Genomic DNA, 13,558 nt, shown 5'->3' with positions numbered 1-13,558 from the left:
ACTTCGATCAGGCAGTTTCGGTACCAATCTTTTTTATTAAATATCTCGCTTATTCTTCACGATACAAAAAAATGTTTCGAATGAAAGTTGAATGGTTTCGAAAGGGCTATAATCTGGTGACGCTATTTTTTTCGAGGGTGGACTCATAAAAAACTTCTCAAGCTCAACTTTAATTTTTTAAATGGCATCGTATACTTTTTATAGCATCAATCGATGTATCGTAGTATTCTCTATAAAAAAGTACTAAGTCGTTTTTTGCAAAAAACCATTAGTTTAGAAGATATTAATTATCTTTTAAACTATGAGTTTTTTGCCATATATAGCTTAGTACTTTTTTATAGAGAATACAAAGGGACAACAACTGGTGTATTAAAAAATGTATAGTCCCATTTAAAAAAACCACATTCGCGTTTATAACTCCTTAACGCTTCTATTTATTAAAAAATTAACAGCAGCAGGACGTGCCCCCCTCGAAACCAAGTAACTTTTATTCCAAACATTTTTTAATATCTCGAAAAATAAGCGAGATACATCGAAAAATGTGGATCGATTGTTCGAACATTTGGAAATTTCCAAGAATTTGACGTCAGTTCCAAGAACTTTAGAAATACACAGAACCAGGCCCGAGTTCCAAGAATTCTACAGATTCCGAGAATTCGACGTCATTTCTAAGAATTTCGGAGATTCCGAGAATTTGACGTCATTTCTCGGAAAAATTTTTCGATCGACCTCCTATCGTATCATGTTCTCCTAATACAAAATCGCATTTTTGGACAAAAATTTTTCTTTGATCAGGCAATTTCGATACCAATGTTTTTTATTAAATATCTCGCTTATTCTTCACGATACAAAAAAATGTTTCGAATGAAAGTTGAATGGTTTCGAAAGGGCTATAATCTGGTGACGCTATTTTTTTCGTGGGTGGACTCATAAAAAACTTCTCAAGCTCAACTTTAATTTTTTAAATGGCATCGTATACTTTTTATAGCATCAATCGATGTATCGTAGTATTCTCTATAAAAAAGTACTAAGTCGTTTTTTGCAAAAAACCATTAGTTTAGAAGATATTAATTATCTTTTAAACTATGAGTTTTTTGCCATATATGGCTTAGTACTTTTTTATAGAGAATACAAAGGGACAACAACTGGTGTATTAAAAAATGTATAGTCCCATTTAAAAAAACCACATTCGCGTTTATAACTCCTTAACGCTTCTATTTATTAAAAAATTAACAGCAGCAGGAGGTGCCCCCCTCGAAACCAAGTAACTTTTATTCCAAACATTTTTTAATATCTCGAAAAATAAGCGAGATACATCGAAAAATGTCGATCGATTGTTCGAACACTTTCCAAGAATTTGACGTCATTTCTCGGAAAAATTTTTCGATCGACCTCCTATCGTATCATGTTCTCCTAATACAAAATCGCATTTTTGGACAAAAATTTTACTTCGATCAGGCAATTTCGGTACCAATCTTTTTTATTAAATATCTCGCTTATTCTTCACGATACAAAAAAATGTTTCGAATGAAAGTTGAATGGTTTCGAAAGGGCTATAATCTGCTGACCCTATTTTTTTCGAGGGTGGACTCATAAAAAACTTCTGAAGCTCAACTTTAATTTTTTAAATGGCATCGTATACTTTTTATAGCATCAATCGATGTATCGTAGTATTCTCTATAAAAAAGTACTAAGTCGTTTTTTGCAAAAAACCATTAGTTTAGAAGATATTAATTATCTTTTAAACTATGAGTTTTTTGCCATATATGGCTTAGTACTTTTTTATAGAGAATACAAAGGGACAACAACTGGTGTATTAAAAAATGTATAGTCCCATTTAAAAAAACCACATTCGCGTTTATAACTCCTTAACGCTTCTATTTATTAAAAAATTAACAGCAGCAGGAGGTGCCCCCCTCGAAACCAAGTAACTTTTATTCCAAACATTTTTTAATATCTCGAAAAATAAGCGAGATACATCGAAAAATGTGGATCGATTGTTCGAACATTTGGAAATTTCCAAGAATTTGACGTCAGTTCCAAGAACTTTAGAAATACACAGAACCAGGCCCGAGTTCCAAGAATTCTACAGATTCCGAGAATTCGACGTCATTTCTAAGAATTTCGGAGATTCCGAGAATTTGACGTCATTTCTCGGAAAAATTTTTCGATCGACCTCCTATCGTATCATGTTCTCCTAATACAAAATCGCATTTTTGGACAAAAATTTTACTTCGATCAGGCAGTTTCGGTACCAATCTTTTTTATTAAATATCTCGCTTATTCTTCACGATACAAAAAAATGTTTCGAATGAAAGTTGAATGGTTTCGAAAGGGCTATAATCTGGTGACGCTATTTTTTTCGTGGGTGGACTCATAAAAAACTTCTCAAGCTCAACTTTAATTTTTTAAATGGCATCGTATACTTTTTATAGCATCAATCGATGTATCGTAGTATTCTCTATAAAAAAGTACTAAGTCGTTTTTTGCAAAAAACCATTAGTTTAGAAGATATTAATTATCTTTTAAACTATGAGTTTTTTGCCATATATGGCTTAGTACTTTTTTATAGAGAATACAAAGGGACAACAACTGGTGTATTAAAAAATGTATAGTCCCATTTAAAAAAACCACATTCGCGTTTATAACTCCTTAACGCTTCTATTTATAAAAAAATTAACAGCAGCAGGACGTGCCCCCCTCGAAACCAAGTAACTTTTATTCCAAACATTTTTTAATATCTCGAAAAATAAGCGAGATACATCGAAAAATGTCGATCGATTGTTCGAACACTTTCCAAGAATTTGACGTCATTTCTCGGAAAAATTTTTCGATCGACCTCCTATCGTATCATGTTCTCCTAATACAAAATCGCATTTTTGGACAAAAATTTTACTTCGATCAGGCAGTTTCGGTACCAATCTTTTTTATTAAATATCTCGCTTATTCTTCACGATACAAAAAAATGTTTCGAATGAAAGTTGAATGGTTTCGAAAGGGCTATAATCTGGTGACGCTATTTTTTTCGTGGGTGGACTCATAAAAAACTTCTCAAGCTCAACTTTAATTTTTTAAATGGCATCGTATACTTTTTATAGCATCAATCGATGTATCGTAGTATTCTCTATAAAAAAGTACTAAGTCGTTTTTTGCAAAAAACCATTAGTTTAGAAGATATTAATTATCTTTTAAACTATGAGTTTTTTGCCATATATGGCTTAGTACTTTTTTATAGAGAATACAAAGGGACAACAACTGGTGTATTAAAAAATGTATAGTCCCATTTAAAAAAACCACATTCGCGTTTATAACTCCTTAACGCTTCTATTTATTAAAAAATTAACAGCAGCAGGACGTGCCCCCCTCGAAACCAAGTAACTTTTATTCCAAACATTTTTTAATATCTCGAAAAATAAGCGAGATACATCGAAAAATGTCGATCGATTGTTCGAACATTTGGAAATTTCCAAGAATTTGACGTCAGTTCCAAGAACTTTAGAAATACACAGAACCAGGCCCGAGTTCCAAGAATTCTACAGATTCCGAGAATTCGACGTCATTTCTAAGAATTTCGGAGATTCCGAGAATTTGACGTCATTTCTCGGAAAAATTTTTCGATCGACCTCCTATCGTATCATGTTCTCCTAATACAAAATCGCATTTTTGGACAAAAATTTTACTTCGATCAGGCAGTTTCGGTACCAATCTTTTTTATTAAATATCTCGCTTATTCTTCACGATACAAAAAAATGTTTCGAATGAAAGTTGAATGGTTTCGAAAGGGCTATAATCTGGTGACGCTATTTTTTTCGTGGGTGGACTCATAAAAAACTTCTCAAGCTCAACTTTAATTTTTTAAATGGCATCGTATACTTTTTATAGCATCAATCGATGTATCGTAGTATTCTCTATAAAAAAGTACTAAGTCGTTTTTTGCAAAAAACCATTAGTTTAGAAGATATTAATTATCTTTTAAACTATGAGTTTTTTGCCATATATGGCTTAGTACTTTTTTATAGAGAATACAAAGGGACAACACTGGTGTATTAAAAAATGTATAGTCCCATTTAAAAAAACCACATTCGCGTTTATAACTCCTTAACGCTTCTATTTATTAAAAAATTAACAGCAGCAGGACGTGCCCCCCTCGAAACCAAGTAACTTTTATTCCACACATTTTTTAATATCTCGAAAAATAAGCGAGATACATCGAAAAATGTCGATCGATTGTTCGAACACTTTCCAAGAATTTGACGTCATTTCTCGGAAAAATTTTTCGATCGACCTCCTATCGTATCATGTTCTCCTAATACAAAATCGCATTTTTGGACAAAAATTTTACTTCGATCAGGCAATTTCGATACCAATGTTTTTTATTAAATATCTCGCTTATTCTTCACGATACAAAAAAATGTTTCGAATGAAAGTTGAATGGTTTCGAAAGGGCTATAATCTGGTGACGCTATTTTTTTCGTGGGTGGACTCATAAAAAACTTCTCAAGCTCAACTTTAATTTTTTAAATGGCATCGTATACTTTTTATAGCATCAATCGATGTATCGTAGTATTCTCTATAAAAAAGTACTAAGTCGTTTTTTGCAAAAAACCATTAGTTTAGAAGATATTAATTATCTTTTAAACTATGAGTTTTTTGCCATATATGGCTTAGTACTTTTTTATAGAGAATACAAAGGGACAACAACTGGTGTATTAAAAAATGTATAGTCCCATTTAAAAAAACCACATTCGCGTTTATAACTCCTTAACGCTTCTATTTATTAAAAAATTAACAGCAGCAGGACGTGCCCCTCTCGAAACCAAGTAACTTTTATTCCAAACATTTTTTAATATCTCGAAAAATAAGCGAGATACATCGAAAAATGTCGATCGATTGTTCGAACATTTGGAAATTTCCAAGAATTTGACGTCAGTTCCAAGAACTTTAGAAATACACAGAACCAGGCCCGAGTTCCAAGAATTCTACAGATTCCGAGAATTCGACGTCATTTCTAAGAATTTCGGAGATTCCGAGAATTTGACGTCATTTCTCGGAAAAATTTTTCGATCGACCTCCTATCGTATCATGTTCTCCTAATACAAAATCGCATTTTTGGACAAAAATTTTACTTCGATCAGGCAGTTTCGGTACCAATCTTTTTTATTAAATATCTCGCTTATTCTTCACGATACAAAAAAATGTTTCGAATGAAAGTTGAATGGTTTCGAAAGGGCTATAATCTGGTGACGCTATTTTTTTCGTGGGTGGACTCATAAAAAACTTCTCAAGCTCAACTTTAATTTTTTAAATGGCATCGTATACTTTTTATAGCATCAATCGATGTATCGTAGTATTCTCTATAAAAAAGTACTAAGTCGTTTTTTGCAAAAAACCATTAGTTTAGAAGATATTAATTATCTTTTAAACTATGAGTTTTTTGCCATATATGGCTTAGTACTTTTTTATAGAGAATACAAAGGGACAACAACTGGTGTATTAAAAAATGTATAGTCCCATTTAAAAAAACCACATTCGCGTTTATAACTCCTTAACGCTTCTATTTATTAAAAAATTAACAGCAGCAGGACGTGCCCCCCTCGAAACCAAGTAACTTTTATTCCAAACATTTTTTAATATCTCGAAAAATAAGCGAGATACATCGAAAAATGTGGATCGATTGTTCGAACATTTGGAAATTTCCAAGAATTTGACGTCAGTTCCAAGAACTTTAGAAATACACAGAACCAGGCCCGAGTTCCAAGAATTCTACAGATTCCGAGAATTCGACGTCATTTCTAAGAATTTCGGAGATTCCGAGAATTTGACGTCATTTCTCGGAAAAATTTTTCGATCGACCTCCTATCGTATCATGTTCTCCTAATACAAAATCGCATTTTTGGACAAAAATTTTTCTTTGATCAGGCAATTTCGATACCAATGTTTTTTATTAAATATCTCGCTTATTCTTCACGATACAAAAAAATGTTTCGAATGAAAGTTGAATGGTTTCGAAAGGGCTATAATCTGGTGACGCTATTTTTTTCGTGGGTGGACTCATAAAAAACTTCTCAAGCTCAACTTTAATTTTTTAAATGGCATCGTATACTTTTTATAGCATCAATCGATGTATCGTAGTATTCTCTATAAAAAAGTACTAAGTCGTTTTTTGCAAAAAACCATTAGTTTAGAAGATATTAATTATCTTTTAAACTATGAGTTTTTTGCCATATATGGCTTAGTACTTTTTTATAGAGAATACAAAGGGACAACAACTGGTGTATTAAAAAATGTATAGTCCCATTTAAAAAAACCACATTCGCGTTTATAACTCCTTAACGCTTCTATTTATTAAAAAATTAACAGCAGCAGGAGGTGCCCCCCTCGAAACCAAGTAACTTTTATTCCAAACATTTTTTAATATCTCGAAAAATAAGCGAGATACATCGAAAAATGTCGATCGATTGTTCGAACACTTTCCAAGAATTTGACGTCATTTCTCGGAAAAATTTTTCGATCGACCTCCTATCGTATCATGTTCTCCTAATACAAAATCGCATTTTTGGACAAAAATTTTACTTCGATCAGGCAGTTTCGGTACCAATCTTTTTTATTAAATATCTCGCTTATTCTTCACGATACAAAAAAATGTTTCGAATGAAAGTTGAATGGTTTCGAAAGGGCTATAATCTGGTGACGCTATTTTTTTCGAGGGTGGACTCATAAAAAACTTCTCAAGCTCAACTTTAATTTTTTAAATGGCATCGTATACTTTTTATAGCATCAATCGATGTATCGTAGTATTCTCTATAAAAAAGTACTAAGTCGTTTTTTGCAAAAAACCATTAGTTTAGAAGATATTAATTATCTTTTAAACTATGAGTTTTTTGCCATATATGGCTTAGTACTTTTTTATAGAGAATACAAAGGGACAACAACTGGTGTATTAAAAAATGTATAGTCCCATTTAAAAAAACCACATTCGCGTTTATAACTCCTTAACGCTTCTATTTATTAAAAAATTAACAGCAGCAGGAGGTGCCCCCCTCGAAACCAAGTAACTTTTATTCCAAACATTTTTTAATATCTCGAAAAATAAGCGAGATACATCGAAAAATGTCGATCGATTGTTCGAACACTTTCCAAGAATTTGACGTCATTTCTCGGAAAAATTTTTCGATCGACCTCCTATCGTATCATGTTCTCCTAATACAAAATCGCATTTTTGGACAAAAATTTTACTTCGATCAGGCAGTTTCGGTACCAATCTTTTTTATTAAATATCTCGCTTATTCTTCACGATACAAAAAAATGTTTCGAATGAAAGTTGAATGGTTTCGAAAGGGCTATAATCTGGTGACGCTATTTTTTTCGTGGGTGGACTCATAAAAAACTTCTCAAGCTCAACTTTAATTTTTTAAATGGCATCGTATACTTTTTATAGCATCAATCGATGTATCGTAGTATTCTCTATAAAAAAGTACTAAGTCGTTTTTTGCAAAAAACCATTAGTTTAGAAGATATTAATTATCTTTTAAACTATGAGTTTTTTGCCATATATGGCTTAGTACTTTTTTATAGAGAATACAAAGGGACAACAACTGGTGTATTAAAAAATGTATAGTCCCATTTAAAAAAACCACATTCGCGTTTATAACTCCTTAACGCTTCTATTTATAAAAAAATTAACAGCAGCAGGACGTGCCCCCCTCGAAACCAAGTAACTTTTATTCCAAACATTTTTTAATATCTCGAAAAATAAGCGAGATACATCGAAAAATGTCGATCGATTGTTCGAACACTTTCCAAGAATTTGACGTCATTTCTCGGAAAAATTTTTCGATCGACCTCCTATCGTATCATGTTCTCCTAATACAAAATCGCATTTTTGGACAAAAATTTTTCTTTGATCAGGCAATTTCGATACCAATGTTTTTTATTAAATATCTCGCTTATTCTTCACGATACAAAAAAATGTTTCGAATGAAAGTTGAATGGTTTCGAAAGGGCTATAATCTGGTGACGCTATTTTTTTCGTGGGTGGACTCATAAAAAACTTCTCAAGCTCAACTTTAATTTTTTAAATGGCATCGTATACTTTTTATAGCATCAATCGATGTATCGTAGTATTCTCTATAAAAAAGTACTAAGTCGTTTTTTGCAAAAAACCATTAGTTTAGAAGATATTAATTATCTTTTAAACTATGAGTTTTTTGCCATATATGGCTTAGTACTTTTTTATAGAGAATACAAAGGGACAACAACTGGTGTATTAAAAAATGTATAGTCCCATTTAAAAAAACCACATTCGCGTTTATAACTCCTTAACGCTTCTATTTATAAAAAAATTAACAGCAGCAGGACGTGCCCCCCTCGAAACCAAGTAACTTTTATTCCAAACATTTTTTAATATCTCGAAAAATAAGCGAGATACATCGAAAAATGTCGATCGATTGTTCGAACACTTTCCAAGAATTTGACGTCATTTCTCGGAAAAATTTTTCGATCGACCTCCTATCGTATCATGTTCTCCTAATACAAAATCGCATTTTTGGACAAAAATTTTACTTCGATCAGGCAGTTTCGGTACCAATCTTTTTTATTAAATATCTCGCTTATTCTTCACGATACAAAAAAATGTTTCGAATGAAAGTTGAATGGTTTCGAAAGGGCTATAATCTGGTGACGCTATTTTTTTCGTGGGTGGACTCATAAAAAACTTCTCAAGCTCAACTTTAATTTTTTAAATGGCATCGTATACTTTTTATAGCATCAATCGATGTATCGTAGTATTCTCTATAAAAAAGTACTAAGTCGTTTTTTGCAAAAAACCATTAGTTTAGAAGATATTAATTATCTTTTAAACTATGAGTTTTTTGCCATATATGGCTTAGTACTTTTTTATAGAGAATACAAAGGGACAACAACTGGTGTATTAAAAAATGTATAGTCCCATTTAAAAAAACCACATTCGCGTTTATAACTCCTTAACGCTTCTATTTATTAAAAAATTAACAGCAGCAGGACGTGCCCCCCTCGAAACCAAGTAACTTTTATTCCAAACATTTTTTAATATCTCGAAAAATAAGCGAGATACATCGAAAAATGTCGATCGATTGTTCGAACATTTGGAAATTTCCAAGAATTTGACGTCAGTTCCAAGAACTTTAGAAATACACAGAACCAGGCCCGAGTTCCAAGAATTCTACAGATTCCGAGAATTCGACGTCATTTCTAAGAATTTCGGAGATTCCGAGAATTTGACGTCATTTCTCGGAAAAATTTTTCGATCGACCTCCTATCGTATCATGTTCTCCTAATACAAAATCGCATTTTTGGACAAAAATTTTACTTCGATCAGGCAGTTTCGGTACCAATCTTTTTTATTAAATATCTCGCTTATTCTTCACGATACAAAAAAATGTTTCGAATGAAAGTTGAATGGTTTCGAAAGGGCTATAATCTGGTGACGCTATTTTTTTCGTGGGTGGACTCATAAAAAACTTCTCAAGCTCAACTTTAATTTTTTAAATGGCATCGTATACTTTTTATAGCATCAATCGATGTATCGTAGTATTCTCTATAAAAAAGTACTAAGTCGTTTTTTGCAAAAAACCATTAGTTTAGAAGATATTAATTATCTTTTAAACTATGAGTTTTTTGCCATATATGGCTTAGTACTTTTTTATAGAGAATACAAAGGGACAACAACTGGTGTATTAAAAAATGTATAGTCCCATTTAAAAAAACCACATTCGCGTTTATAACTCCTTAACGCTTCTATTTATTAAAAAATTAACAGCAGCAGGACGTGCCCCCCTCGAAACCAAGTAACTTTTATTCCAAACATTTTTTAATATCTCGAAAAATAAGCGAGATACATCGAAAAATGTGGATCGATTGTTCGAACATTTGGAAATTTCCAAGAATTTGACGTCAGTTCCAAGAACTTTAGAAATACACAGAACCAGGCCCGAGTTCCAAGAATTCTACAGATTCCGAGAATTCGACGTCATTTCTAAGAATTTCGGAGAATCCGAGAATTTGACGTCATTTCTCGGAAAAATTTTTCGATCGACCTCCTATCGTATCATGTTTTCCTAATACAAAATCGCATTTTTGGACAAAAATTTTACTTCGATCAGGCAGTTTCGGTACCAATCTTTTTTATTAAATATCTCGCTTATTCTTCACGATACAAAAAAATGTTTTGAATGAAAGTTGAATGATTTCGAAAGGGCTATAATCTGGTGACGCTATTTTTTTCGTGGGTGGACTCATAAAAAACTTCTCAAGCTCAACTTTAATTTCTTAAATGGCATCGTATACTTTTTATAGCATCAATCGATGTATCGTAGTATTCTCTATAAAAAAGTACTAAGTCGTTTTTTGCAAAAAACCATTAGTTTAGAAGATATTAATTATCTTTTAAACTATGAGTTTTTTGCCATATATGGCTTAGTACTTTTTTATAGAGAATACAAAGGGACAACAACTGGTGTATTAAAAAATGTATAGTCCCATTTAAAAAAACCACATTCGCGTTTATAACTCCTTAACGCTTCTATTTATTAAAAAATTAACAGCAGCAGGACGTGCCCCCCTCGAAACCAAGTAACTTTTATTCCAAACATTTTTTAATATCTCGAAAAATAAGCGAGATACATCGAAAAATGTCGATCGATTGTTCGAACATTTGGAAATTTCCAAGAATTTGACGTCAGTCCCAAGAACTTTAGAAATACACAGAACCAGGCCCGAGTTCCAGGAATTCTACAGATTCCGAGAATTCGACGTCATTTCTAAGAATTTCGGAGATTCCGAGAATTTGACGTCATTTCTCGGAAAAATTTTTCGATCGACCTCCTATCGTATCATGTTCTCCTAATACAAAATCGCATTTTTGGACAAAAATTTTACTTCGATCAGGCAGTTTCGGTACCAATCTTTTTTATTAAATATCTCGCTTATTCTTCACGATACAAAAAAATGTTTCGAATGAAAGTTGAATGGTTTCGAAAGGGCTATAATCTGGTGACGCTATTTTTTTCGAGGGTGGACTCATAAAAAACTTCTCAAGCTCAACTTTAATTTTTTAAATGGCATCGTATACTTTTTATAGCATCAATCGATGTATCGTAGTATTCTCTATAAAAAAGTACTAAGTCGTTTTTTGCAAAAAACCATTAGTTTAGAAGATATTAATTATCTTTTAAACTATGAGTTTTTTGCCATATATGGCTTAGTACTTTTTTATAGAGAATACAAAGGGACAACAACTGGTGTATTAAAAAATGTATAGTCCCATTTAAAAAAACCACATTCGCGTTTATAACTCCTTAACGCTTCTATTTATTAAAAAATTAACAGCAGCAGGACGTGCCCCCCTCGAAACCAAGTAACTTTTATTCCAAACATTTTTTAATATCTCGAAAAATAAGCGAGATACATCGAAAAATGTCGATCGATTGTTCAAACATTTGGAAATTTCCAAGAATTTGACGTCAGTTCCAAGAACTTTAGAAATACACAGAACCTGCCCGAGTTCCAAGAATTCTACAGATTCCGAGAATTCGACGTCATTTCTAAGAATTTCAAGGCTTCCAAGAATTTGACGTCATTTCTTGGAAAAATTTTTCGGTCGACCTCCTATCGTATCATGTTCTCCTAATACAAAATCGCACTTTTAGACAAATGTTTCTTTCGTTTGATCCATTTGGAAATTTCCACGAAATTGACGTCATTTCCAAGAATTTTAGAGATTCCGAGAATTCTACGTCATTTCTAAGAATTTCAGAGCTTCCGGGAATTTGACGTCATTTCTTAGAAAAATTTTTCGATCGACCTCCTATCATGTCATGTTCTCCTAATACAAAGTCGACTTTTCGGACAAGAATTTTTCTTCCTTCCCTGCAATTTTCTTATTTATCTCTTTTGTTAAATATCTCCCTTATTATTAACAATATCGAAAAAAGTTTCGAATAAAAGTTGCGTGATTTCGAAAGGGCTATACTGTGATGCACTCATTTTTTTTGTGTGTTCACTCATAAAAAACTTCTTAAGTTCAACTTTGTTTTTTTAAATAAGATCATATAATTTTTAATGCATCAGTTGATATGACTTGGTATTCTGTATAGGAAATGTTTGATTATATATGTAAAAAAAAATTATTTCATAAGATAATTAAGTATATTTGAGTATTTTTCTAAATTAATAAATTTTGTTTATAAATAGTTATTTTATAGAGAATGATGCGCTGTTTTTATTATGCATTAAAAATTATATGATTCTATTTAAATATAAAGTAGTTTTTTTAATTAGCTTCTATTTGTTATCCGAGACGAAAAATAATTATATTGTATTATATTCCTTTTGGTACGATTTAATTTTTACTTGAAACATTTTTTAAAATTTTCAAAAATAATCATGATATATTAGATAATAGTATTGGAATATTATATTACGTAATCGGTCACGTCTTGTGAACTTTTTATAATACTGAAAAATGTTTCAGATAAAAATTGTACATTTTCAGGAATGAAACACTGTGATGTTATTAATTATTTCACAAATAAACGTGTCGATGATCCACGTTTTGTTTTTTTTTTAAATATAACAAGGTTTTAATAATCTAACGAGTGCACGAAATAATAATAATAAGCACGAAAATGATCAGAAGAACGAGTTCCATTCTCATCGTCTCCACAGCTCGACGCTAAGTCTCAATATACCTGAATTTATATCAACCGTCAAGCTCGATCCCTGATAACTGTCCACTAACCTTGTGGATAAATGATAACCGTGACTACGTTACGGAATTTATTAGGAGCGGTTTAATTAAACGCGCCTTGAAAGGCGTTTTAATTAACCGGGGGCGAAGCGATTAAAGGAAGAATCGTGGATTTCGGGGTGAATAACGGGGCGGAAACGAGAATTCGAGTACACAAATTTTCACTGTTGCGGCTGTATTAAAGGCGGAAGAAAAGCTTGGAGAGGAGTCTTCTGCGATGGTGGGATGCTAACTAGATTGGCCTTCGGTGTGCGAAGACTTCTTCCTCTTGGAAACTGTTGAACTTGATTGGCTTTGTTATTGCTCATGTTCCATGGAGAAACTTGACTAATGGTGTGATACAGCTAGTTCGACGATGCATCAAACGACGGTTGGCGAGGATGAGGAACAAGAATAATTCGTGAGCACGATTCGACGCAGTTGTGTAATGGAAGAGCGTAATGATATTTCGCAAGTTGAAACAGACGCTTCTCTTATAACACGTATATTCTTGAGAATGGGTTCTTACGAAGATGTTAATCTTTGATGGAGGGAATGAGAGATTCGCTAAGTGAGACTGTAATTATAATTAATCAATTTTTTCTTTTTTCCTACAAAATTTTGTTTCGCTTAATTTTGACGAGATAAGATGAAGTTTGTTACACTTAGTACATAGTTTAAAAGAATTATCATTAAATCTCGTTAAATTAATTTATCATACGAAATCTATAGATTTTAATTTGTACTCGGTTCTTTATCACCTTGCATCTAATTTCGAAAATTACTTGTGAATTA

This window comes from Apis florea, unplaced genomic scaffold, assembly GCF_048593485.1.
Source record: "Apis florea isolate Af1SG1 unplaced genomic scaffold, ASM4859348v1 contig_3780_pilon, whole genome shotgun sequence".
NCBI classification, from domain to species: domain Eukaryota; kingdom Metazoa; phylum Arthropoda; class Insecta; order Hymenoptera; family Apidae; genus Apis; species Apis florea.
Note: the sequence above shows the minus strand (reverse complement) of the source record.